General features: G+C 45.3%; 1 long non-coding RNA gene across 3 annotated transcripts in view; it reads left to right on the top strand.

Moving 5' to 3' along the window:
- LOC102457035 (uncharacterized) overlaps positions 1 to 27,095 on the top strand; it is a 193,843-nt gene that overhangs the window by 7,686 nt on the left and 159,062 nt on the right. For all 3 annotated transcript variants that reach the window (XR_016349479.1, XR_016349480.1, XR_012904097.2), the window contains exon 2: positions 342 to 422. This is a non-coding gene — a long non-coding RNA (uncharacterized LOC102457035). The remainder of the gene's footprint in view (positions 1 to 341; positions 423 to 27,095) is intronic.

Below are 27,095 nucleotides of genomic sequence, written 5' to 3'. Positions count from 1 at the left end.
AGTGCCTTTCCTCCCAGGTCTATGAAGTCTGTGTTTTCAGCATTTACAAGTTATCTTGAAGCTGTTTCTAAGCAGCACATGCGTGCTTAAGGAAGGCGTTTTTTGAGAAAACAGAATAAAAAATAAGCAGATTTAACACACACATTAACACACCAGAAGTCACCCACCCATAAGTCTTTTTGGAGTCCTAGTAGGCTAAAGTCTTTCCAGCCCTTCCTCAATGGCTGAATGAGGATTTCTGCGTGGACAGAAGGGCCTATTTGTTTGCTCAAACAGAAAGAAAGTTATGAGTCAGTTCAAGTTTATGTTTTTATGCCAAAAACTTTTTCTTTGTTTCTTAGTGTCTGGGAAATGCCTCCTGAACCAGTCTATGCAAACGCCCATTGAGTGAAACATCTCTAGAGTTGTTTACAGTTTCTGAGGTAAGCACCCCATACTGTTTTAGCTTCTAGGGGAACTATGGTAATCTTACTCCATAAAGTAAAACACAATTATACATAAACTATTCATAAATGTAACACTATGGTCTCCAAATGTACTAAATGGGGGAGGCAATAACTGTCATATTCAGTATAATAGCCAGAATGCTTTTCCAGTACAAACAATAAGTGCTAATGTTTTATTTCTAGAGACATAGTAGGGTGTACAACTGCTTTGAGAGGTATTGAATTTTTGCTTGATAAGCTTTGCAAATAACATAAAGCAGGGAGACAATTACAAGAAAAGAATATGATTTTGCCTGTTTGACATGTAAATTAGAGAATGTGATAACTCATTGTTGGCAGTAATAACAAATAAGAAAGTATATAGTTTAGAGACTGATTTATTCATATGCTATGTTATTCATAAAGAGAGTCTGTGTTTATTGTTTGTTCATTCTTATTTGAAATAATAAGACATTCTTACATATTTCCTCATAAAAGGGAATAAACACATTCTTCTACATATTTTAGTCTTTTGCTTTAGCTACAGCAAAGGCATCCAGTGATCTCACTTTCTGCAAATCCGCTTCTCAAAACCTATGATTGCCACCTGACCTGTAGCACAGCAGCTGTACACCGTCATCAAACATAGCTCTGTGTGCAGTTCCTGCAGAGTTTGTTCCCATTGCTGAAAATTGCCATCTAAAATCCTTGTACTGAAGTGACCTGTACATGTCAACATCACTGCCAAAATTAAATTCTGCTTCCATCTACATGCAGTACAACATGCAGTCATTTATCAAAATTTAAACAGTGCTATTCTCTGATTTTGGCACAAAAAGACCTGCTGCTAAAATCATTCTCCATTAGTGAATTGTTCTTCACACAGAGCCATATCCTCAAACTTAGATAAGCTTACTTTGCATTGCTCCACTGGTGCATTACAGACTTAAAACTGCTTTAATCATGCAGAACAGGGGAATGCTGCTCAGCTGGTAAAAAAGCCAACGTAGCCCACTTTATGCCACTAACACTCTCCCTAGTCACATGGAGGGTGTTCCAGAGCAAGGAGGAGGCATGTTGGGGGCATGAGGGAAGACAGTTGGAACAAAATGTATCCTGACAGTCATGAGTGGTAGAACTCTGAGGGAGTCTTCCAGTGCTGCTAGTCAGAGCAACCGAATGGCTGCTCTAACTTGGGTGGGGGAGCTGGTTCCCTGTCTGCCCCAAGTCCGCAGCATCAGTGGAGGAGGAAAAGAGGTTTAGTTTCCTTGGCTTCCCTTCTCTCATCTGTCTAAAAGATTTAACTGAAAATCCAACAAAGACTATTTATGCCGATTTTTGTATGTGCGTTTGTGTTTGTGTTTATATGTGTGATAGTGTTCCATTTATTTATGTAACTTACAATGGGAATCCCATGCAATGGAACCAGCTTTAGGGTATAACTAGCATTAAACAGATTAAAAGAAAGATGATAGTTTCACATCTGTGTGCCAACTATGATCTTATCGCATCTGGCCACTGGGCCTTAGGTTCCCCATCCCTGATCTAGTGTCTTTCAGGAGCACATGATTCACTAAAATAGTTCATTTTTTAAAAAAGCTACAAGGAGTCATATTTAAAACTGTGGAAATAAAGGCTGCAATCTTACTACATCCATACAACTGAAAAATGTTAGAGCAGAATTAAGTCATATTAAATTAATTCTCTTAAAACTTTCCGGATCCCAATGTGGAGCCCAAAAATTAAGTTCTTATTTGTTTCTGTTACATTCTCAAAACTAGTTTCTGGCAAGTTTGGATGAGGGTGCAATTTGACAAATACACCAATAGGCTTTTCTTTTTAAAACCTTATATTTAAACTGGGAATTTCTTCCTACCTTCTTTTAGCCTTGAAAGGCTGCTGATGACTGTCAGTTTGTACCTGGAATATATGGGTTGTATGGCTTATCACTGTGATTCTGGTTTTAGAATTTAATATGATATTCAGGATCTGCTTTGAGTTGCACTGGAAAGGCTGGTATAGAGATGCAGCTACTGGGGCACACACAGCTGATACTTTGCTTTGCTATCACACAGACAGTTATCGTCAAACACCTGCACTCCACCATTTAATGCTCTTTATTGATTGGTAGCCACAATGGTTCCATCATTGGTGTCCCCACTACACAAATAAAAGTGCTCAGAAGAGTCAAAAGATGGCAGTTTTTCTACCGTAACAGTAGTCGTCATGTGACAGGATTATTGACCTTAGTCACCATGGCCAAAATCATTTGACAGACACCAAGAAATAAAATCCACTTTCTTAGCAGCACTCTGAGGCTGTGTCACAGGAGGGTTGTTTCGGAATAACATAGTCTGCGTCTACATAGCAAGCAGATATTTCAATCTAATGTCGAAATGATGTCAAGCTGGAAGACTTCTTACTCCAACTCCTGTAACTCTCATTTTCCGTGGAGTAAGGGAAGTCGGAGGAAGAGTATTCTAACTTGGACTTCCTGTTCTGTAGACTGCACCAAAAGCTGAAATAAGCTATTTCGACTTAATCTATGCAATTGACATAGCTGCAGTTGTGTAGCTTAATTCAACTTTTGCCCTGTTATCTAGATGTACCCTTAGGCATTAGGTCCTTATTAGGGATGTAAAATACCATCTAATCAGTTAACCAGTTAAATGTTATGTTTAACTGGTTAACAGCTTACACAGGGAAAATTAGGAGGAGCTGGCTGAGCTGGAGTGGCCTGTTCTGGCTGCACTGGAGCACCTCCTGCCTGCAGTGCAGCAGGCTACTCTGGCCAGGCCAGGAAACTGGTGAGGAACTGCTCCAGCTCAACTGGGCTGGAGTGGCCCTCGCCCATCGGCCAGTCTACTGGTTAACTGTAACCGGTAAGCATCACCCAGTAAGGTTAACCGTTCACATCCTTAGTCCTCATTTTATCCCTCTCTCCCCTCAGTGTCAGCTACAGGTAGAGAAAAATCCACTTTAATGGAACTGAAGACAATCAGAAGAAAGTTTAGGAGTCTTTCATGAATGTATGGATTTAGTTTAGAGCACATACACTCCCTGGCTTCTGAAAACCAAGCTTTTTGCTATGTTTCAGGTTGGCACCCAATAATTCAGACACATAAAGACTGCTAGCCACTTTGAAAATTTAGAACATACACAGGAAGTGTTTTAGTGTCAGCAAGGAAACCAACCCTTGAATGGACCTGCAGACTGAGCTATTTTCTCTTTCCCTTGGTTTCTTCAGCTCAGGAGTGAGGCATAGCACAATAGGAAACTGGTCCAGGACTGAGTCTCCTAAGACCTACAACTATGCAAAAAAAGAATAATTAATATTGGTGGGACAGAATGGGAATAATGACATATCTGCAGTGTCTAAGGCTGATCATCTAGCGCAGGGGTGGGGCACCTTTTTCGGGTTGGGAGCTGAAGACCCACAGAAAAATCAGCTGGGAACCACACGCAAGCGAGAAGCAAAAAAACCAACCAACCAAACCCTCATTCATGTGGCCTCCAACTTAGAAGCAGAAAGACACTGCCCACATTCACTTCACACACCAGAGCCTGGAGGGGGGGGGCGGGGTCAGGCTAGTAGATTTTGTGTGCTCCAACCCAGTGGTGGAGCAGTGGGGGTGGGGGGCGGAAGGGAGGGGGCAGAAGTTTCAGCTCGGGTTCCCTGATGCTGGGGAAATAGGGGGAGCCTTGAGCTTTGGGGGCCAGATCCAGGGAAGCTGGGGGCCACATCTGGCTCCTGGGCCTTAGGGTTCCCCACCTTTGAGCTAGCATCTTTCAGGAGCACACGATTCACTAAAATAATTCCTTTTTTTTAAAGTTATAAGGAGTCAAATTTAAGACTATGGAAATAAAGGCTGCAATCTTACTGCAGCCACACAACTGAAAAATGTTAGAGCAGAATTAAGTCATATTAAATTGATTCTCTTAACTTTTTTGTGTGTGTTAAGTTTTGGTGCATTAGTCAAGTTGCTTGGACATATACCCACATTCCTTGAATTCTGCAAGGAGTTTGTGTTAAGTGAAAGAGTTTTATTCTACTAACCTAACAAGTATTTTAATGTGTATGATGAAGTTTTTATTTCCAACCCAGTTTCAAATGTGTAAAGGAGATGCACCTAGAAATAGATAAACACTTAAAAATTCATTTTGAGATGTGCAAAATATTCAGTATAGGTTGAAACGCTGTAATCCGGAATTCTCTGATCCGGCATTGTTGGGTGACCCTCGTGAGAGCATTCATGGGGATAAGAATTTGGGCTGGGGCCAGGAGCATTGCCAAACTAGGGGAGCAAGATGGAGCCCCAGGGGCAGCGGAGCCATCAGGAGGAACATAGAGCCCCTTGGTGCCTGGGGTGTGGGGGTGGAGGGCATAGCTTCCTGTCCTGGTGGAGATCAGGAGCATGGCTGGGCCATAGTGGCATGCTGGATGGGGAGGGGAGCAGAGAAATGCTGAGAGGAGCACAGAACCCCTCAAGTGGTAGCAGAGCTGCTTGGTTGAGTGCAGACCCGCTAGGGAGCAGCAGGGCAGCTGGGGAAAGTGTGGAGCCACCGGGCAGTAGCAGAGCCCCCACGAGGTGGCAGAGCCGCTTGGGATGAAGAGGAGCCCGTGGCCACCAGTGGGAGCACAGAGCCCCAGGTGGCAGTGAAGCCACTAAGGGGAGAATGGAGCTCCAGATGACTGTGGCGTCCCCGGCCACTGCGGGGAGAGTGGAGTCCTGGCGGGTGAGTGAAGACCCGAGCAGTAGCTAATCCGTGTGTGGGGGAAAGTAGAGCTCCCTTTCACCAGCATTGTGGGGAAAACAGAGTCCTGGGTGGCAGTGGAGCTGCCTAGGAAAAAGCAGAACTCCTGCAGGGCCAGGGGAAGTGATCCCCCTCCCACTGCATTGACCTCCCGTGGTCCAGCAAATTCTCTTGTTCGGGACCAGTCAGGCCCCACGGGTGCCAAACCAGGAAGGTACAACCTGTATAATATACCAGAAAACATGAAAGTAGTTATCTACTGTTGAAAACCTTTATTATATGTGTTTCGTACCCAAACATAGACAAAAGAAAGAAACAGAATACCAATGCTAGGAGAGAGAAGAGACTAGTTTAGAGATTATGTTGTTATTTTTGTGTTTCTGTCTTTTAAAATCATAAACAGAGCTGTTTCACAGTACAGGCAGTCTCCGACTTACGCTGATCCAACTTACGCCGGATCCGCACTTACGAACGGGGCTTTCTCGCCCCAGAGCTCGCAGGCAGCGGGACTTCCCAGAGCGCAGTGGTCCCGCCACCTCAACCTCCAGGGCGAGAAAAGCTGCTCCGGGTGCCCCTGGTCTGCTGGGGACCGTCTCCAGCAGACCAGGGACACCTGGAGCAAAGCCAGGGAGGCGGAGGGGTCCCGCGCCTCTGAGGCTTTGCTCTAGCAAAGCCTCAGAGGCGCGGGACTCCGCCACCGCTGCAACTTTGCTCCCGGTGTCCCTGGTCTGCTGGAGATGGTCCCCAGCAGACCAGAGGCACCGGGAGCAAAGCCGCAGCGGCGGCGGGGTCCCGCACCTCTGAGGCTTTGCCAGAGCAAAGCCTCAGAGGCGCGGCACCCCGCCGCCGCTGCGGCTTTGCTCCCCGTGTCCCTGGTCTGCTGGGGGGGGGGGGGCGTAGCTAGTGCGCCCCCCCCAGCAGACCAGGCTTTTGTTGTGGACCCTGGGGTAGGGCAGCTGGGGTGCTGCCGGGTTGGTCCTGCAGGGACCTACCTGGCAGCCCAGCTGTTCTGTCCCAGGCTCGAGATTCAGCTGCTGTTGAAACTGATCAGTGGCTGATTCCAGGAAGCTGGGGGCAGAGCAATTCTGCCTCCAGCTTCCTGTAGTCAGCCCCTGGTCAGTTTCAGCAGCAGCGGCTGAATCTGGAGCCAGTTCCGACTTATATACAAATTCAACTTAAGAACAAACCTATAGTCCCTATCTTGTACGTAACCCGGGGACTGCCTGTATTGAATCCATTTCAGTAATAGCATTGGTGTTACTGGATTCCATCCTCAGATGCATTGGAGCAGAGTTTGGCAGAACTGGGAGGCCAAGATAGATTTTCACCACTTTTCTGCCATTGCCTGATCCTGGGGCTGTCCAGTGATTGGTTTATTTTGGTTCCTGACACAATTAAAAGTAATCTCAAGGCTGTTCTCATCTACCAGAGGTGGGGAAGAAGCTGTGATCTACATCAGCAAGAGGTTTTCCACTCAGGGGGCGAATCTCTAGCTGGCTATTTGTGCAAGGTTTCTGAAGTGATAAAAAGGGGCCAGAGTGGGAGCCAGAATCTGACTCCTTGCAATTGAAGAGCATGTTTTAAATGTTAGACTCTCATGAGAATGTCTTGCAAGTTTATTCCTCCAACCCCTTCCAAACAATTACTGGAAATGCTTCCCAAATAACCACAACTTCACAGAACTGCCACCGAGCTACCTACACTGCTTTTTCCTTTGGGATAACATGGCATATATCTTACAGGAAGTCATGGAAAGTAGTAGTTTCCTCCTGTTTTGATTTGATCATGATACAGTATTTTGCCTCCATCAAAGCAGCAGACATTTCTCTCACCCTCAGGAACCTAGCAACTTCTCAAATTGTTTGTAATATATCGATTATCAGATGGATCATAATTGCCTCTCCTGTTTCACTGTCTGGGAAGAATCATGTGGGCTTTGAGCTCAAAGTTTAACTTATTAGTTGTTGTTTACTGTTCAGTTTTTCTCTCTTCTGCTTTACACTAAAAATCTGAGGAGAAATATTTTAGATCTTGCTGGGTTGTTTAAAGCAAGATTGTAAATTCACTGGGGGTAGGGAACAGTTCTAATGCCCTGATCTTTGCAGATTCATGGAGGATGAAGCTAGTGAAGGAAATTCAGTGATATTTCCAATAAGATTATTAGATATTGGGTAATTGAATAGTCGTGTAACCACATGAATTCTTATCAGTTACACGACTAATGATAGTGCCCAAGGGTGGGGCCAGCAGCCAGTGCACTCCAGCCCCACTCCCAGGGATCCCTCTGCAACTCTGTGCTTCTGCCTCTCTATCAGGTGCCAGGTAGGAGCCGGTCTGTGAGGGGAGCCAGTTTAAAAGCCAGCTCCCTGCAGAGACGGGCTGCCTGCAGCCCCATGCTGCTCCATCAGAGGCAGCAGTGCAGGGTAGCAGCAGCTCCTATCTGCAGGGGCCCGAGCTCCCCATCGACAGAGGCTAATGTGGAAGTAGGGTTGCCAGATGGTTTCAACAAAAATACCGGACACACTTGACATGACATCACAATCTACACTACATCTTATTTAGAAAATACCCGACATTTATAGTTTCTCATTTATATTTTCGCAATTTGTTTCCCGAACAGAAAGCTCAAATACTGGGCTGTCCGGTTCAAAACTGGACACCTGGCAACCCTATTTGGAAGGGGAGGGGGAAGCTGCTGTGAAGCAGCCTCTGTCCGCAGCAGCCGGGGCTGGATGCAGACAGAGGCTGGTTCGGCATCAGCCCTTGTCCACAAGGGGGCCGAGTTCCCCACAGACAGAGGCTGCTCTGCCTCCCACAGAACAGCCTTTGTCTGCGGCAAGGCTGGGCTGCTGCTGGGGGCCAGTCTCTGTCTGTGGCAGGCCCAGGCTTGTCGTGGACAGAGGCTGCTCTGTGGGAGGCAGAGCAGCCTCTGTCCGTGGGGAGGTCAGGCCTGTCGTCAACAGAGGCTGCTTCACAGCACCCTCCCTTCCTCTCTCCACCCCCTTGTGCTGCTGCCTCTCAGAGAGACAGCATCATGGGGAGGGGGAAGGTGGCACTGCAGAGCCGGTGCTTGGGGGAACCAACTTTTAAGCCAGCTCTCGCTCATCACTGGCTTCTGCTCCCCCCTCCTTGCTTCCTCTGATACAGGAATGCATGTAGTTGACAAGATTAATCGATAAGCCTATGCTTAGCAGTTAATGGTATAGTTGACGACATGTGGATATCCCTAATTTCCAACTCAGCATAGACTATGCAATGGAAATGTTGCCAGACACAGATAAAACATGTCAAAGTGACTTGGGGGCTAAATTCAGATTTGATGTAGCTGAGCACAATTCCATAGAAGTTTAACTGTGGTCTGAATTAAACTCCTTACAGAGCTCCACACATTTATGTTACAGGACTGTCAAAGGCCAAGATAGTGCTCTTAGTTTGCTTTGGGAGTACTGAATGAAGTGTGTAGGGGTCAGGGTGTAGCTGTAGTCACTGGGAAGAATGATAGTTTAAGTTAGCCAGAACTGTTCCCGGGGCGTGGATGCCAGAACAGTGAAGCCTTTTGGGCTGTTCCCGAGGGGTGCAGAGATATGGAGGAAGGACTTCCTCTTCCCACTGCCTTTGAACGAGCAACATCAAAGGTGCCAGGAGGCAGCAGACACTACACTCCCTTGTGAGATTCTGGCCAGCCCAAAGTTGGCACATGATGTATGTGGCACTTTGCATCAACTTTGCAATGAAGCTTACCATATGTGATAACAATAATATTTGGGTTTTTCTCAGAAACTCTTGTAATCACCTAATTTGCCTTGGATAATTGATAGGAAATCATTTCATGCACATATAACAAGGCTCTCAAGCTGCTGATCAAAAATTTCTCAGCTTTCTTTTTGCTGTACATATGCACACACAGCCTTCCACACAACTGAACCAATGCGATGAGGCAAATGACCCAGCCACTCCACTGTGTGATGCACACAGGTTCTGGCGAGAGAGATTGTTCTTTGTCTCCTGGTCCTACTCACCTGACTTGGGTCACAGATATATGGCTCAGACAGGATTAATATCCCTATCGAAAGGCTGTAGTCGGTATGCACTGTTGAATACGGAATCAGGATTGCATTGGATATAAACAAGGATTAAAATGCAGAGTCCATTGAAATCAATGGAAAAACTCCCATAGATTCAATGAGGTAGAATTTCATCCATGTTGTACGTATCATGAGCTGCAGGGTTTGTAGAAAATTTCACCCTCACCCAAACTCCCTCCCCCTCCACCTGCACAAGAATCTGGGAGGGAACTTGGGTTGGGGAGAGAGTCAGGGGTATAGGCTCTGGGATGGAGTCTGGGTGCAGAAGGGATGAGGAGTCGGGCTCTGAGAGGGAATTTCGGTATTGGGCACAGGCTCTAGACTGGGACAGGGAATTGGGGTGCAGGAGAGGGTGCAGTGCAGGCTCTGGGAGGAAATTTGAGTGTAAAAGGGGTGAGGGGTTGACTTTGGGAGGGAGTTTGGGCGTGAGACAGGGTTTGAGTGCAGGCTCTGGGACAGAGTTTGGGCACTGGGTGCAGGCTCTGGACTGAGGCCAGGGGTAAGGATACAAAAGGGACTGAGGGGTGCAGTCTCTGGGACAGAGTTTGGGTGTAGGAGGAGATCTGGGGTGCAGGCTCTCTGCTGGAGTCTGGGCGCTGGGTGCAGGCTCTGGGCTGGGGCAGGGGTGCAGGAGGGTGTGAGATGCAGGTGCTGGGAGGGACTGTGGGGGGAGGGATGGGAGTGCAGGATTCTGGGTGGAAGATGCAGCGCTTACCTGGGGCACCCTCCTTTGGAAGCGGCTCTGAGGCGGGGGGATTGGCTGGGTCACCGTGCATTGCTCTCTGCAGGCACAGCCCCCTGCCCCACAACCCCATTGGCTGCTGGAGTGCTCAGGGTGTGCAATATGTACAGAGTAACCCCCCCTACCTCCACTCTGGGGCTGCAGGAACATACTGGTAGCCATGCAGACCAAGTGGGCAAGAAGCATCTCTAGCTGTGCTGTATTGCAGGTGGTGGCGACGGGCTGGCAGGTAGGCCAGGAGACACACTAGGGTGAGTGTGCTGGGGCAACAGACAGGGATGGGGCAGAGACCCAGCCCCAGACTTTGCTGGAGCAGGGCTCTTGGGCCAGGAATATTCCTGTCGCCCGGGCACCATAGGCCCATATAACTTGCAGCCCCTGGTATGGGTGGAGGAACGGGGGAGTGGACTGCACACTCTTAGCTGTCACCTGCCACCTCACACTGGAATCCACACGGGGTATCAGACAATTAGAACCCACTTGAGGAGGACCACATCCTGAAATAAATCTTTCCCAAACCTCCTTACTAGCCTTCAGACCACCCCCAATCTCATCAGACTCATCATCTGACGCAAGCTTCTCCCACCCGGGCCAGGGCACATCAACTCCAAGTGACACCAGACCCTGCCGTAACAGGTGCAGAACCCGCAGACCTATCTCTACTGCTACCATGATCATTACTCCCTACCTTTCAAGATCCATGGGTGCTACAGATACCTGGCACAATATGTACATCATCCAGTGTACCAAATATCCCAGTAACAACTGTGTGGGTGAAATGAAACAACCCCTCTGTTCTCAAATGAACTCACACAGGAACAACTTAAAAAACAACAAATCCTCTGGTAGCACTTTATAGACTAACAAAACATGTAGATTGTATCATGAGCTTTCGTGGGCACCACCCACTTCTTAAGACAACTGTAGTTTTGAGTTTCGGATGTGCAGACCCAAAATAAATAGGGGAGAAGGGAGAGAGGGGAAGGAAAAAAATTGAAGGGGGCGGGAAACAAGCAGAGGGTGATAAAAGATGAAAACATCACATCATCTGTGGACAAACACTTTTCACAAAATTATCTCACTGTATCTGACCTGTTAGTTCTTAGCCTTAAAGGAAACCTAAACACTTTCAAAAGATGAGCCAGGGATCCTAAATTAATAGGCACTAAAAATCCTGAACTCAATAAACAAACTGACTGGAAGGATTCATCTCTCCGTGTAGGTAATCTGTCTCCCTGAAAAGTTGTTGCTAGGTTGATGAAACAATTATTTCACCAAACTAGCGTTGTCAATGCGGGAATTTAGTTTGAATTAGCTATGCCACTCATGGATGTGGCTTATTCACATTCCTAATTTTCTAGACCAGAACTCGGTGTTTCAGAAAATACTAGCTGGACCATTGGTTCAAAAAAGGAGTGAACACGTATTGTAAAAGACCACTCAAGGGAAAGGCAGCAATTAACACCTGTGAACTCATAGGACAAAAGAAGTTTAGTAGGTTATAGATGATTGTAATGAGCTATAATCCAGTTTGTTTATTGAGTTCAGGATTTTTAGTGACTATTAATTTAGGATCCCTGGGTCTTCTTAACATCCCTAGTTCATCCTTCAACATGCCTGCCGGATGTAATTTGTAGATGTTTTTGTACTCATAGTATTTAACTGTAGTCCATTACTGATAACAAATCAGTTCAGAATATAACATGATATCCTTTGACTTTATTTACTTATGGTATTACAGTAAAACTCCAATAGTCCGGCACTCCTGATAGTCCGGCATCAAAATGGCAAGAGCTTAGTGAGTGGGCTTCGGCAAAAAATGAGTCACAAGGTAACAGCGGCAGCAGCTAAACTGAGCAAAAGGGTAAAAAAGGCTTAAAAAAACTAAAACATTACAGTATACTGTATACAGTATGTACAATAAAAAGGGTTAAGAACACTTTATATACAGTATATAATGTGTACAGTATATATATATATATATATATATATATATATATATATATATATAACACCATCTTATAATACCTCCTGATAGTCCGGCATATCTGATAATCTGGCACCACCTAGGTTCCATAGGTTCTAGATCTATCTAGAAGACAGTTTTGAGTGATGAAATGTTCCCTTGACCAAATCTGCACTATAGTTACATTTTAAAAAGATTTAAATATATTTAGTTAAACCATTGGGAGTATATATACTTCAGAAAAATGACATTCAGGTTTGGTAAGATCATTAAGTAATGCTGCAGTGTCGGTCATGGATTCAGGGAAAATAATAATTATTAATAATTATTACAATACTGTGTAAAGGCTCTCTGATCCATTATGCTATACCATGAAATACTTCTTGCTAGTCTGGGCACATTATCAAATACTCAAGCACTTTCTTAATCAAAATGGAAAAAACCCACAAGGAGCTTAAACTTAAACACACAGTTTCACCGCACAAGTATGATGAGTGGAGGTAAAAATTGTTATCAATTTAGTTTACAGCATGGAGTGAAAGACTCAGATAAATAAGTAATGTACTAACTTGTGATTCCTAAAACATCTGTGAAAACACTTCCACTTAGCAATGGGAATAAAACAGTAAACAAAGTAAACAGCCAGACTACTTAATCATAATGTTGGGATAGATAAACTAAAAGAATGACTGGTTTTGAACTTAAATCTCCACTATTCTGAAGATATATAGGCAAAATATTTTAAGAAATGAGTTTTTCAGCTAATACTAGGCACAGCGCTGCTAAGTGTATGCACGGGGTTGTGTGATATTTTTAATTATACTCGATAAAATTTACAAGAAGAGTTCAGATGGAAAGAGGTTGTTCCTGCTAATATGTCTATTTCTGAATCCTGTTTGATTTTTTTGGAAAGGGTATGGCATGTTCTGTTCAGGTTCCTTCCATTTTCCCCTTCAGCTCTCATGTCCCATCCCTAAAGACTTCTGTGGTGTAGACATTTGTTCAGCCAAGGGAATCTGAATGGGACTATTCAGAGCCCACCATCGCTGTTCCTAGATCAACTGCAAGCTGATGAGAGGTGTTCCCCATAGTGACTGTGAATTCTGCTGCCTCATTTTTTTATCCAGATTTGAAGGATAGGGAGTGGGACTCAAGAGCTTGAATAGTTCTGACAGGTCTTTTCAAAAATTGAGATCCAAATTGCTTGATCAACGCATAGTCAAGATCCACACTCCAGAGGAAATAATAATATAACAACAATGATAATGATGATAAGTAAATAAAAAGATTTTGAGGTGTGATCAAAAGTGTATGGCAGCCTATATTTGGCCCATGATTTGCCTACTGACTACCCCTGGTTTAGTGCATCATGGTGAGTAACAGAGCCTTTTGCTATTAAATTACTAATTAAAACCACTCCAGATCATGAGGACAAAGTTGCTGGCATTATGATTTTGAAGAGGGTTGGGGAGGTGGGTTTTTGGCCCCTCCCATCAAATAACTTGGACCACCACCAGTCTTCTTTGCTGCAGAAGTGCTGAACCTGAGACGCTTGTGCTGGGATCTGTGCATAGTTACTGACATTTTTCAATTAATTCTCTAATTAAGGCAGTGTTTGGGGGGCAAACAGGCTCCAGCTGCTAGGGAATTTTCTATGTATGTTTTTAATTGTAGGTAATATTCTTTGGGATGAAATCGGTAAATTCAGAGCACCTGCCATTCCTGCTGACTTTGATCCTCTTGAATTTTTCTGACATTATATTTAGGTAGAGAATCTAGGGGAGACAGAACTATTTGTACAGGTGGTACCTCCCTTGTCTGGCACCCTTGGGACCTGATCAGTTCCAAAAAAGGGAATTTGCCAGACCAAGATTGGTCCCTCGTCATTGGCCTCCCAAACCCTCCCTATAGCCTGCTACTTCCATCCTGCTCCTGGCTCTTCTGCCCCAACTTGTGCTTGGGCTCCAGCACTAGCCTCACTGCAACCAACCCAGCCGTGGCTCCCTGAGACTGACGCTCCCAGTTGCCCGGTCTGGAGCTCCCTTCTGCGCCCTCTGCCTTCCCCCTTCTCCTCCCACCATGGGTCTCCTGCCGAGTCACTGGCACTCTTGCTGCACTCCCAGCCTTGCCGCCAGACCCCCCTATGCCTGGGCTCTGAGATCCAGCAACATCCATGGTCCTTTCAGACTAGAAGTTACCAGACCAGAGAGTTCCGGTTTAGGGAGTTACTACCTGTACAGTGTAAGGGCACATAAAAGCCATCCCCTAACGGTAGCAGAGATATAGGTTGCCTGCCAAGGAAATACAATGAAATACAGACATAGATAGACATTACATTGATTTACCTAAAGATTGCATGTGCGCCTTTCCATGCTTATTCTCTTCTTCCATTCTTTGATTTTCTATTTACCTTCCATCTCTGACCCATGCTAAATTGTTAGCTTCTTGGGGCAGGGCTGTTCTTGATATTTGTTTCTATAGTGAATAGTGCAAAGAGGCCCCAATCTGTTTGAGGTCTTTGAATATTGTTGTGTAATACACATACTTTAAAATGACAAGATAAAAATGATTTTCACTGGGAGTAAGGCATCTAAATGTCATTTGTGCCTTTGAAAAGCTCACCATATTTATCATAACATTATCTCTGTAAGAAATGTAAGTAGTTATTATTAGTCTTGTTTTACAGATGGGTGAATTATAGTAGAAATGTTAAGTGATTAGACCAACGCTACAGAAAGAATCTGTCAGAGTTGAAACTATAACACAAAAGTCAGTTGCTGCCAGTTCCACTTAACGCCTTTCACAATGGCTGGACTGGTTTAAATCTAGCACAGGCCATCTGTAATGTTGGTGGTATCTTTTGGTAATCTGCACATAATGTCAAATAACAGGATAATCCTTCACTCGATCCCATGTTACATCTTTCTTAAAATGGAGCATTGCACAAGATTTTTAAGCACATCTTTCCAGTAACCGCAAGCACTAACATAAAGAAGGGACTGTACCAATGACTTGATATACTTAGTCGCCATCTAAAATCTGAGTTGACTGTGTTAGACTGATGCATTCCTTGAACATTGTAATGCGAAATTCTTGTTTGGAGAATGAAATACTATTAGTCAGCTTGATTCAGTAGAAATCAAATTCAGACTTATGCAATTGTCAGTAGCTTAAAGAGAGACAAGATGGATGAGGTACTCTCTTTATTAGATCAACTTTGGAAGTTGATATAATGCAAGATATTACCTTATCCACTTTGTCTCACTAATAGTCTGGCACCAGCATGGCTATAACACTACATAGAACAATGGTAGCTTGAAGAAATAAGCTGTACCCAATACAGAAGAAACAATTGATTATATATAAACTGATTTGTGGAATTCAAGGGATATTATGATCAGGCTATTTAGGGCAAAAAAAGATTCTGAGGAACAGCTAGCCAAAAACTCAAAAAGAAATAACAAAATGTTTTTTAAGTACATTAGAAGCAGGAAGCCTGGTAAAAAACCTGTGGGTCCCCTAGATGATCATAGAATCATAGGACTGGAAGGGACGTCGAGAGGTCATCGAGTCCAGCCCCCTGCCCTCAAGGCAGGATCAAGCTCCGTCTACACCATCCCTGACAGATGTCTATCTAACCTGTTCTTAAATATCTCCAGAGAAGGAGATTCCACCACCTCCCTTGGCAATTTATTCCAATATTTGACCACCCTGACAGTTAGGAATTTTTTCCTAATGTCCAATCTAAACCTCCCTTGCTGCACTTTAAGCCCATTACTCCTTGTCCTGTCCTCAGAAACCAAGGGGAACAAATTTTCTCCTTCCTCCTTGTGACACCCTTTTAGATATTTGAAAACCGCTATCATGTGCCCCCTTAATCTTCTTTTTTCCAAACTAAACAAGCCCAGTTCATGAAGCCTGGCTTCATAGGTCATGTTCTCTAAACCTTTAATCATTCTTGTCGCTCTTCTCTGTACCCTTTCCAATTTCTCCACATCTTTCTTGAAATGTGGAGCCCAGAACTGGACACAGTACTCCAGCTGAGGCCTAACTAGTGCAGAGTAGAGCGGCAGAATGACTTCACGAGTTTTGCTTACAACACACCTGTTGATACAACCTAGAATCATATTTGCTTTTTTTGCAGCAGCATCACACTGTTGACTTATATTCAACTTGTGGTCCACTATGACCCCTAGATCTCTTTCCGCCATGCTCCTTCCTAGACAGTCGCTTCCCATCTTGTATGTATGGAACTGATTGTTCCTTCCTAAGTGGAGCACTTTGCATTTCTCTTTATTAAACTTCATCCCGTTTACCTCTGACCATTTCTCTAACTTGCTAAGGTCATTTTGAATTATGACCCTATCTTCCAAAGAAGTTGCAACCCCACCCAGTTTGGTATCATCTGCAAACTTAATAAGCGTACTCTCTATCCCAATATCTACATCATTGATGAAGATATTGAACAGTACGGGTCCCAAAACAGACCCTTGCGGAACTCCACTTGTTATCCCTTTCCAGCAGGATTTAGCACCGTTAACAACAACTCTCTGACTACGGTTATCCAGCCAATTATGCACCCACCTTATCGTGGCCCTATCTAAGTTATATTTGCCTAGTTTATCAATAAGAATATCATGCGAGACCGTATCAAATGCCTTACTAATGTCTAGGTATATGACATCCACCGCTTCTCCCTTATCCACAAGGCTCGTTATCCTATCAAAGAAAGCTATCAGATTAGTTTGGCATGACTTGTTCTTCACAAACCCATGCTGGCTATTCCCTATCACTTTATTACCTTCCAAGTCCGGTGATTTCCTTAATTACCTGCTCCATTATCTTTAACAGACGTTAAACTGACTGGTCTGTAGTTTCCTGGGTTGTTCTTATTCCCCTTTTTATAGATGGGCACAATATTTGCCCTTTTGCCCTCTTCTGGAATCTCCCCTGTCTTCCATGATTTTTCAAAGATCATAGCTAAAGGCTCAGGGTATGTCTACACTACCCCGCTAGTTCGAACTAGCGGGGTAATGTATGCATACCGCACTTGCTAATGAAGCCCGGGATTTGAATTTCCCGGGCTTCATTAGCATAAGCGGGGAGCCGCCATTTTTAAATCCCCGCTGCTTCGAACCCCGTGTAGCGCGGCTACACGGGGCTCGAACTAGGTAGTTCGGACTAGGGTCCTATTCCGAACTACCGGTACTCCTCGTGAAACGAGGTGTACCGGTAGTTCGGAATAGGCACCCTAGTCCGAACTACCTAGTTCGAGCCCCGTGTAGCCGCGCTACACGGGGTTCGAAGCAGCGGGGATTTAAAAATGGCGGCTCCCCGCTTATGCTAATGAAGCCCGGGAAATTCAAATCCCGGGCTTCATTAGCAAGTGCGGTATGCATACATTACCCCGCTAGTTCGAACTAGCGGGGTAGTGTAGACATACCCTCAGATACCTCCTCTATCAGCTCCTTGAGTATCCTGGGATGCATTTCATCAGGACCTGGTGACTTGCTGACATCTAACTTTCCTAAGTGATTTTTAACTTGTTCTTTGTGTATCCTATCTTCTAAACTTACCCTCTCTCTGCTTGTATTCACTACATTAGGCACACCTCCAGACTTCTCGGTGAAGACCGAAACAAAGAAGTCATTGAGCATCTCCGTCATTTCCAAGTTTCCTGTTACTGCTTCTCCCTCCTCACTGAGCAGTGGGCCTACCCTGTCCTTGGTCTTCCTCTTGCTTTTAATGTATTTATAAAAGGTCTTCTTGTTTCCCTTTATGCCTGTAGCTAGTTTGATCTCATTTTGTGCCTTTGCCTTTCTAATCTTGCCCCTGCATTCCCGTGTTGTTTGCCTATATTCATCCTTTGTTATTTGTCCTAGTTTCCATTTTTTATATGACTCCTTTTTTATTTTGAGATCATGCAAAATCTCCTTGTTAAGCCAAGCTGGTCTTTTGCCATATTTTCTATCTTTCCTACACAGCGGAATTGTTTGCTTTTGGGCCCTTAACAACGTCCCTTTGAAATACTTCCAACTTTCCTCAGTTGTTTTTCCCTTCAGTCTTGCTTCCCATGGGACCTTACCTACAAGTTCTCTGAGCTTATCAAAATCTGCCTTCCTGAAATCCATTACCTCAATTGTGCTGGTCTCCCTTCTACCTTTCCTTAAGATCATGAACTCTATTATTTCATGATCACTGTCCCCCATACTGTCTTCCACTTTCAGGTTCTCAACTAGTTCCTCCCTATTTGTTAAAATCAAATCCAGAACAGCTTCTCCTCTGGTAGCTTTTTCAACCTTCTGAAACAGAAAGTTGTCTCCAATGCAGTCCAGAAACTTATTGGATAGCCTGTGCCCCGCTGTGTTAGTTTCCCAACATATGTCTGGATAGTTGAAGTCCCCCATCACCACCAAATCTTGGGCTTTGGATAGTTTTGTTAATTGTTTAAAAAAGGCCTCATTCACCTCTTCCACCTGGCTAGGTGGCCTGTAGTAGACTATAGATCAAACTATAAAAGGAGCAATCAAGGACAATAAAGCCATTGCGGAGAAACTAAATGATTTCTTTGCTTCAGTCTTCACGGCTGAGGACGTTGGGGAGATTCCCAAATCTGCACCGTCCTTTTTGGGTGATGAATCTGAGGAACTGTCCCGGATTGAAGTGTCATTAGAGGAGGTTTTGGAACAAATAGAAAAACTTAATGTTAACAAATCTCCGGGACCGGATGGCATTCATCCAAGGGTTCTAAAAGAACTCAAATGGGAAATTGGTCAACTATTATCTGTGGTTTGCAACCTATCCCTTAAATCGGCTTCCGTACCTAATGACTGGAAGGTAGCCAACGTGACACCAATATTTAAAAAGGGCTCTAGAGGCGATCCTGGCAATTACAGACCGGTAAGTCTAACTTCAGTACCGGGCAAATTATTCGAAACAATAGTAAAGAATAAAATTGTGAAGCATGTAGAAGAACATGATTTGTTGGACAAAAGTCAACATGGTTTCTGTAAAGGGAAATCCTGTTTTACTAATCTGTTAGGGTATGTCTACACTACCCCGCTAATTTGAACTAGCGGGGTAATGTAGGCGTGCCGCACTTGCAAATGAAGCCCGGGATTTGAATTTCCCGGGCGCCGCCATTTTTAAATCCCGGCTAGTTCGAACCCCGTGCCGCGCGGCTACACGCGGCACGGAGTAGCTAGTTCGGATTAGGTTTCCTAATCCGAACTAGCTGTACTCCTCGTGGAATGAGGAGTACAGCTAGTTCTGATTAGGAAGCCTAATCCGAACTAGCTACTCCGTGCCGCGTGTAGCCGCGCGGCACGGGGTTCGAACTAGCCGGGATTTAAAAATGGCGGCGCCCTGTTTATGCAAATGAAGCCCGGGAAATTCAAATTCTGGGCTTCATTTGCAAGTGCGGTATGCCTACATTACCCCGCTAGTTCGAATTAGTGGGGTAGTGTAGACATACCCTTAGAGTTCTTTAAAGGGGTTAACAAACATGTGGACAAGGGGGATCCAGTAGATATAGTATACTGTACTTAGATTTTCAGAAAGCCTTTGACAAGGTCCCTCACCAAAGGCTCTTGTGTAAATTACATGGCCATGGGATAAAAGGGAAGGTCCTTTCTTGGATTGAGAACTGGTTAAAAGACAGGAAATAAAGGGTAGGAATAAATAGTAAATTTTCAGAATGGAGAAGGGTAACTAGTGGTGTCCCCCAAGGGTCAGTCCTGGGACCAATCCTGTTCAATTTATTCATAAATGATCTGGAGAAAGGGGAAAGCAGTGAGGTGGTAAAGTTTGCAGATGATACCAAACTGTTTAGGATAGTCAAGACAGAAGCAGACTGTAAGGGACTCCAAGAAGATCTCACCAAACTGAGTGATTGGGCAACAAAATGGCAAATGAAATTTAATGTGGATAAGTATAAAGTAATGCACATCGGGGCTGTGTCCAGACTCAGGGTTTTTTTCGAAAAAAGTAGCCTTTTTTCGAAAAAACTTCACCTGCATCTAGACTGCAGCCGCGTTCTTTCGAAATTAAATCGAAAGAATGCGGCTTTTCTTTCGACGGTGGTAAACCTAATTCCACGAGGAAGAACGCCTTCTTTCGAAAGTGCTCTTTCGAAAGAAGGCGTTCTTGAAAGCAAACAGGCTTTTTAGAAAGAGAGCATCCAGACTCACTGGGTGCTTTCTTTCGAAAAAGCGGCTTGCTTTTTCGAAATTCTGTGTGCAGTCTAGACGCTCTCTTTCGAAAGAGGCTCTTTCGAAAGTATCTTTCGAAAGAGCCTCTTTCGAAAGAGGCTTGCAGTCTAGACATAGCCCGGGAAAAATAACCACAACTATACGTACAGTATGATGGGGGCTAATTTGGCTACGACAAATCAGGAAAGAGATCTTGGCATTATCGTGGACAGTTCTCTGAAAACTTCCACACAGTGTGCAGCGGCGGTCAAAAAGGCAAATAGGATGCTAGGAATTATTAGGAAAGGGATAGAAAATAAGACCCAGAATATCTTACTGCCCCTGTATAAAACTATAGTACGCCCACATCTTGAATACTGTGTACAGATGTGGTCTCCTCACCTCAAAAAAGATATTTTGGCCTTGGAAAGGGTTCAGAAAAGGGCAACTAAAATGATTAGGGGTTTGGAACGGGTCCCATATGAGGAGAGGTTAAAGCGACTGGGACTTTTCAGTTTAGAAAAGAGGAGACTGAGGGGGGATATGATAGAGGTATATACAATCATGAGTGGTGTGGAGAGGGCAGATAAAGAAAAGTTATTTATTAGTTCCCTAAATAGAAGAACTAGAGGACACCAAATGAAATTAATGGGTAGCAGGTTTAAAACGAATAAAAGAAAGTTCTTCTTCACACAGTGTGTAGTCAACCTGTGGAACTCCTTGCCAGAGGAGGCTGTGAAGGCTAGGACTATAATAGATTTTAAAGAGAAGCTAGATAATTTCATGGAGGTTAGGTCCATAAAAGGCTATTAGCCAGGGGATAAAATGGTGTCCTTGGCCTCTGTTTGTGAGAGGCTGGAGAGGGATAGCAGGAGACAAATCGCTTGATCTCTGGGGGCCTGGTGCTGGCCACTGTCGGCAGACAGGATACCGGGCTAGATGGACCTTTGGTCTGACCCAGTACGGCCGTTCTTATGTTCTTATCTGATGTAAAGCATGGTCAATTCCCATTGACTGCACTGGGAATTGAAAGTACTCAGCACCTTGCAGGACTGTCTTGGTGATGCTTGGATCATTAAGAAAAAAAATCAGCCATCTCTTACAATGGTGAAATTAACTGTGTTGTAATAGAGAGAACTAAACATTTTCTTCCAGCACATTACTAGCCACACTTCAGTTGGCGTAAATCACTAGTTTCATTAGCTATAGTTTAGTGATTTGCAACAGCTAAAATATTGCCCTGCTTCTTATCACTAACATATAATATATTATTTAAGTTGAAACACTTCCTTGCTGTGAAGCATTACAACTAATTTTGAAAATCTGGCACAAGGATGTACTCCTTAAGTGAAATACTCTAATGGTTTATATATATATATATATATATATATATATATATATATATATATATATATATATATATAAACTTGTTTTATACATTGATCACATGGGACTCTCAGGAGAGTGTTGAAAGCTGAATACATTTCCTTTTTAAATTTAATTTTATCGGTGTTGATAGCTTTGCAGCTTTATCAGATGGGCACAGGCTTAGCAGCAGCGAGCACTAAATGGCTTAAAGGGCACAATTTGGCATGAATGCTTTAAAGCAAACTAATAACACCTGTGAAAAATGTAGTAGAATCATGCATAGGAAAACACGTGGAGAGATGTTATGTCAGAGCCTTATATTTAGGCTGAAAATGCTTTTGATGAATAGTTCAACATAGTACCCAACAAAGGATGCAATTGATAGGAAAATGTTATTTAGCATGAATAGCACACATCCAGAAGGAGCAAAGTTCAGACAAGCAAAGTCCATTCAAGAATAAAGCAGAAATAGTTTCTCAGCAAGTTCATCAGACCAAAACTTACACATTACGCTAACAATTGGTATTTACTTATGGCCAAATCCTCAAAGGTATTTAGGCTGCTAATTCCCATTGATTTTAAATCAATGGAAATTAGGCACCGAAATACTTTTGAGGACTGGGGCATAGTGCCCACAGGAGTCCATAAAACTCCCCAGACTGTGGACCTAATCCTGAAAAATGGTAAGGGCTTTCTGAGAAGTAATGTGCTCCCTCAGATCCCATTTATATCATTCACGTATTAGTGATGTTAATGGGTAAGTGGTTAACCAGTAAGCATTGACCAGTTAACCAGCAGCCTGGCTTGGCGGGAGCAGTCCTGTGGCATGGGTGAAGAGCTGCTCCAGTGTGGTCGGGCCCACTGTGCCACCGGTAGTGAGCAACTCCAGCCTGGCCAGAGCCACTGTGATATGAGCAGGATGCTGCTCTAGCCCAGTTGGGCCCGTGGTGACGTGGGCTGGGCCCAGCCTAGCTGGAGCAGCCCACAGTGAGACAGGCTTGTCTAGGCTGGAGGAGTTCGTCCGGGTCCACAAATGGACTTGCACCATGCATAGCTAGTGGAACTCTCTCTTACCATGTGCATGGACAGCACCTACCATATTGGAACCCCCTGCTCAGAAGGCACCTCTAGGTACTACTCTGTTTGAAATAATAAACCATAACAAAGTTAATAGTATGAGCTCAAGCAGACCCAAGCAGAGCAAATAGAAAGAAATGGGTACACTTGGACAGTGATATGACAAGAATTAAGCATATTTTTCTTGAAACTGGTGTTTTGAACAGGACTGTCAGAGAGACTCTTCAAAAGCCTGGACTTCCCCCCAGCTGTGCCAAAGATGCTGACTGCCTCAGACATTTTTTTGTAGAAAATATCTGCTAAGTATTTTTCCATTTTATCCAGAAATTTGGTTGAAAAAAAGTATATAATTTTAGTTTTAACCAAATCTTAAGCAAGAAGGTGGCTGTGAGTCCCTTGCAAATTGGAGTGCATACTGCGCCTAACTTGTTCCAGTAGTTACATGAGCAGAGTGAAAAAATAAAATATGACACTGTCACTATTCACAAAGGCTGTGTCTACATTGGCACCCCTTTCCGGAAAATGCTAATGAGACCAGTTGGAATTGCAAATGCCGCGGGGGATTTTGCCGGAGAAAAGCGCCAGTCTAGACAGGATTTTGCGGAAAATAAGCCCTTTCCGGAAGATCCCTTATTCCTACTTTCAAGTAGGAATGCTAGAGGGGACAAGGGAGAGTAAAGAAAAAGAGCAGCTTTTTGGCTTGTCAGTAAAGTTGAAGTGAAAACTAAAAGAAAGCTGAAGTGCCCTCGCACCTTTAGAATATGGATTGTGCTCAGATCTACTGAGCTCTCAGCTGAAATACATTGTTGTTCTTCTTTAACAGCAGCACTGAATTGCTACCACTCTACATGGGGGTTCAGCAGTTTCTCACTGAAAGTGGCTCAAGGCATTAGGACAGTTGGATTGCTTTCTGTCACAGCAGGGAAACTTCAGATCACAACAGCCTGTCCTACACAAAAATAAAGCTTTTATTTGAGCTTTTCGGGGCTCCTGCTGATCTGCAAGAGCTGCCCTAGTGAATGGAGCAGTACAATAGTTCTTGGAAGACTTTGATATTCTAGCAAAAAGAAATGGAAGTAAAATGACTTTTTTCTTCAAGGTGAAGTATGGTTGTACACTCCCTCTTGTAACACTGGTCTCAAATATTTTATACCTGCTGTGACGGGGCGGCCCCGCCCCGCACTCAAGCCCAAGGAAACCACCTGGTGCCGGGGGCGGAGAGGGCCCCACCCACACAGCCCTACTGGGCATGCTCCAAGGGGAGCGCAGGTACAAAAGGCTGCTGGCCTGCTCAGAAGGGGCAGACTGTGGCCCGAGCTGGAGCTAGCGCCCAACCACCAGAGAGGGAGTCGCCAAGAGAGCTGAATGCGCCGTGGCCGGGCCTCAGCCGGGCTCGGTCCCAACGCCGGAGCCGCCGACTGACCCCCCGTGACCCGAGCACCGGACTGGACCCTGCCAACGCCGACGGGCCGGGGGTAGGAAGCGACCCAGGGCAGGGAGCTGGAAAAGCCCCAGAGGGCTCGGGGCGTTGCGGGGAGGAGCCCCCCCGAGCCAGTGGTGGGAGCCTCCCGCCACTACTAGGGCCCTGGGTCGGGGCCCGGTGGAGAGGGAGGGCCCGGGCCCCCCTACCCCTGCTGCCCGCGACCCCGGCGAGTGGGGGCTGGGATAACGAACTTTGGACTAGGCCTCTGGGCCTGCGAACTGTGGACTAGGCCGTGAGGCCGTATTGCCCCTAAAAAGGGGCACCACGCTTCGGGCAGAGGCCCAAGCGGATTGGATGATGCCCCGGAGGAGGGTGGCAATACCCGTCAAGGGGGGGAGGGGGGGGCGACACCTGCCTTTCCAAAATCACTTCCTTTATTCCCATAGCCCGATATCTCAGAATCCTGGTTTCTCAACTGTCCTCCCTATTACCCAACTTAGTCACTTTCAGAAAGAGGCTGCATTTTTCTTCCTGCCCAACACTCCTATCATAAAATTCAAAGCCCGTGCACTTGCTAAAAAACTTAAGGTTCTTGTCTGCCTCTTGAAGGTTTTGCACATCTCCAAGCCATTTCTTCTCTGTTGTTGCACCACATTCCTTTACTTTATCAGTGGTGTCAGATTCAATGTCTTCACTTCCTTCTCTAACTCTTATTATTTACTTTCGAAGCCTGAAGAAGTCTCATACACTAGGTCCTATCTTCTCTAACTGAAATTCCTCTTGAAAAAATACCTTTTCCATTAGGCTCACAAACACTAACATCCGTATTACGCCATCAGCATTCATATATTAATGCTAGTAATCACCTGTCTCTTGATTTCACCATGTGGTCTTGTCAGACATTGTATTGTCAGTGTTTCAAAAATTGTGGCCGTGTCTTTCTGTTATATACCTAGTCATGTTTCTGGTCATTGTCTGAATGACTTGCCTTTTTAAAAATAAATCTCAGGGGGTATGTCTACACTACAGCGCTAGTTCGAACTAACTAGTTCGAATTAGTTAATTCGAACTAAGCTAGTTCGAACTAACGCATCTAGAACTAAAAACTAGTTCGAACTAGCGTTTTGCTAGTTCGAACTAGCAAGTCCCCATTGAGTGGACTCTGAACAGGGCTTAAGGATGGCCGGAAGCAGTGCCGGCAGGGCATAAAGGAGGACTTAGAGCATGGAGATGCTGTCTCAGGCTAGCCGAGGGCTGCGCTTAAAGGGTCCCGACCCCCACCCCGGACACACAGTTCTAAGGGGTGCCCCGCTTGCAAAGAAGTTCTGGCTTGGAGTGCCCTGAGTGCCCACACTGGGCACATCAAACCACTCGGCCATCAGCCCGGCTGCAGTTGCCGCAGGCTGCCATCTGGGGAGAGGCAGTAATTGGGGGGCTGCAGGAGAGCTTCCACCCCCAGAAGCCCGCAGAGCCAGCCCAGTCCTCCCCATCGGGGGCTCGTGCCCCATTCCTCCCTCACCTCCTTCCACTTACCCTTCCTTAGCCCCCCTTCTTATTGATGTACAAAATAAAGATAACGTTTCTTCCAACATTGACTCTGTCTTTATTGAAAAAAAACTGGGGGAGACTGGGAAAAGGAGGTGGGAGAGGGGAAGAGAAAGGCTGGGAGAGGGGAGGGCAACTAACATGATCAGGGGTTGGGAACAGGTCCCAGATGAAGAAAGGCTACAGAGACTGGGACTGTTCAGCTTAGAAAAGAGGAGACGGAGGGGGGACAGGATAGAGGTCTCTAAAAGCAGGGGTTGGGTGGAGAGGGTGCATTCAGAAAAGTTCTTCCTGAGTTCCCATAAAGAAGGACTAGAGGACACCAAAGGAAAGGAACGGGTAGCAGGCTTCAAACTAGTAAGAGAAAGTTGTTGTTCTTGACAAAGCAAATAGTTAACCTGTGGAACTCCTTGCTGCAGGAGGCTGTGAAGGCTACAACTAGAACAGAGTTTAAAGGGAAGTGAGATCAAGTCATGGAGGTTGGGTCCATGGAGTCCTATTAGCCAGAGGGTAGGAGTGGTGTCCCTGCCCAAAGTTTGTGGAAGGCTGGAGAGGGATGGCACGAGACAAATGGCTTGGTCATTGTCTTCGGTCCATCCCCTCCAGGGTCCCTAGGGTTGGCCGCTGTTGGCAGACAGGCTACTGGGCTAGATGGACCTTTGGTCTGACCCAGTACGGCCATTGTAAGCTCAGGGCTCAGGGTCGGGGGTCTCAGTGGACCCCCTTGATTTTCATGCACACCTGGTCCTGGGTGGCCAGGCTGGCAGCTCTCCTGCCCTAGACGGCCACTTTCCTGTGCCTAGTGCGGAGATCGTGGACGAGGTCCACGATGTCCGCACTAGCCCAGGAAGGTGCCCGCCTCTTGCGGTCCAGGGCAAGCTCCCGGGAGCTGCCAGCCTGGTCCCGGCAAGAGGGGGGGGGGCTGGGGGGCATCGGGTGGGTGGCTCTGTGCCGTGCCAGGTGCAGGGTCTGCTAGCTGGGTGCTGGCAGGCTTGCACGTGGCACGGGCACCATAGCCAGCCCGTGCCCCTTTAAGGGGTCCGGGGCCGGGAGGGGGGCATAGAGTTTCCCTGGTGTTGGCCAGAGTGGCCACCAGGGAAACCTGGGGAGGGCTAGCCTCCCACTAGTTCGAACTAAAGGGCTACACAGCCCTTAGTTCGAACTAGCTAGTTCGAACTAGGCGTTAGTCCTCGTAAAATGAGGTTTACCTAGTTCGAACTAAGCGCTCCGCTAGTTCGATTCAAATTCGAACTAGCGGAGCGCTAGTGTAGCACCTATTAAAGTTAGTTCGAACTAACGTCCGTTAGTTCGAACTAACTTTGTAGTGTAGACATACCCTGATTCTTGCAGAATAAACTTTGTAAATCAAGAAATAAATTAGGAGATAAAGAATCTCTGCTATGGGCCTGAAATTCGCTCTGTCCTTTCATTTGCACCAATAAAAGTTAGCTCACACAAACATCCATGAAAGTGAAATTAAAAAAAGCTGCAAACTTAAATGCAAAAGCTTTAGTTGTAGT

This window comes from Pelodiscus sinensis, chromosome 4 (assembly GCF_052426305.1).
Source record: "Pelodiscus sinensis isolate ZL-2025 chromosome 4, ASM5242630v1, whole genome shotgun sequence".
NCBI classification, from domain to species: domain Eukaryota; kingdom Metazoa; phylum Chordata; order Testudines; family Trionychidae; genus Pelodiscus; species Pelodiscus sinensis.
The sequence above is the reverse complement of the archived record's forward strand: the minus strand, read 5'-3'. Positions and strand labels throughout refer to the sequence as shown.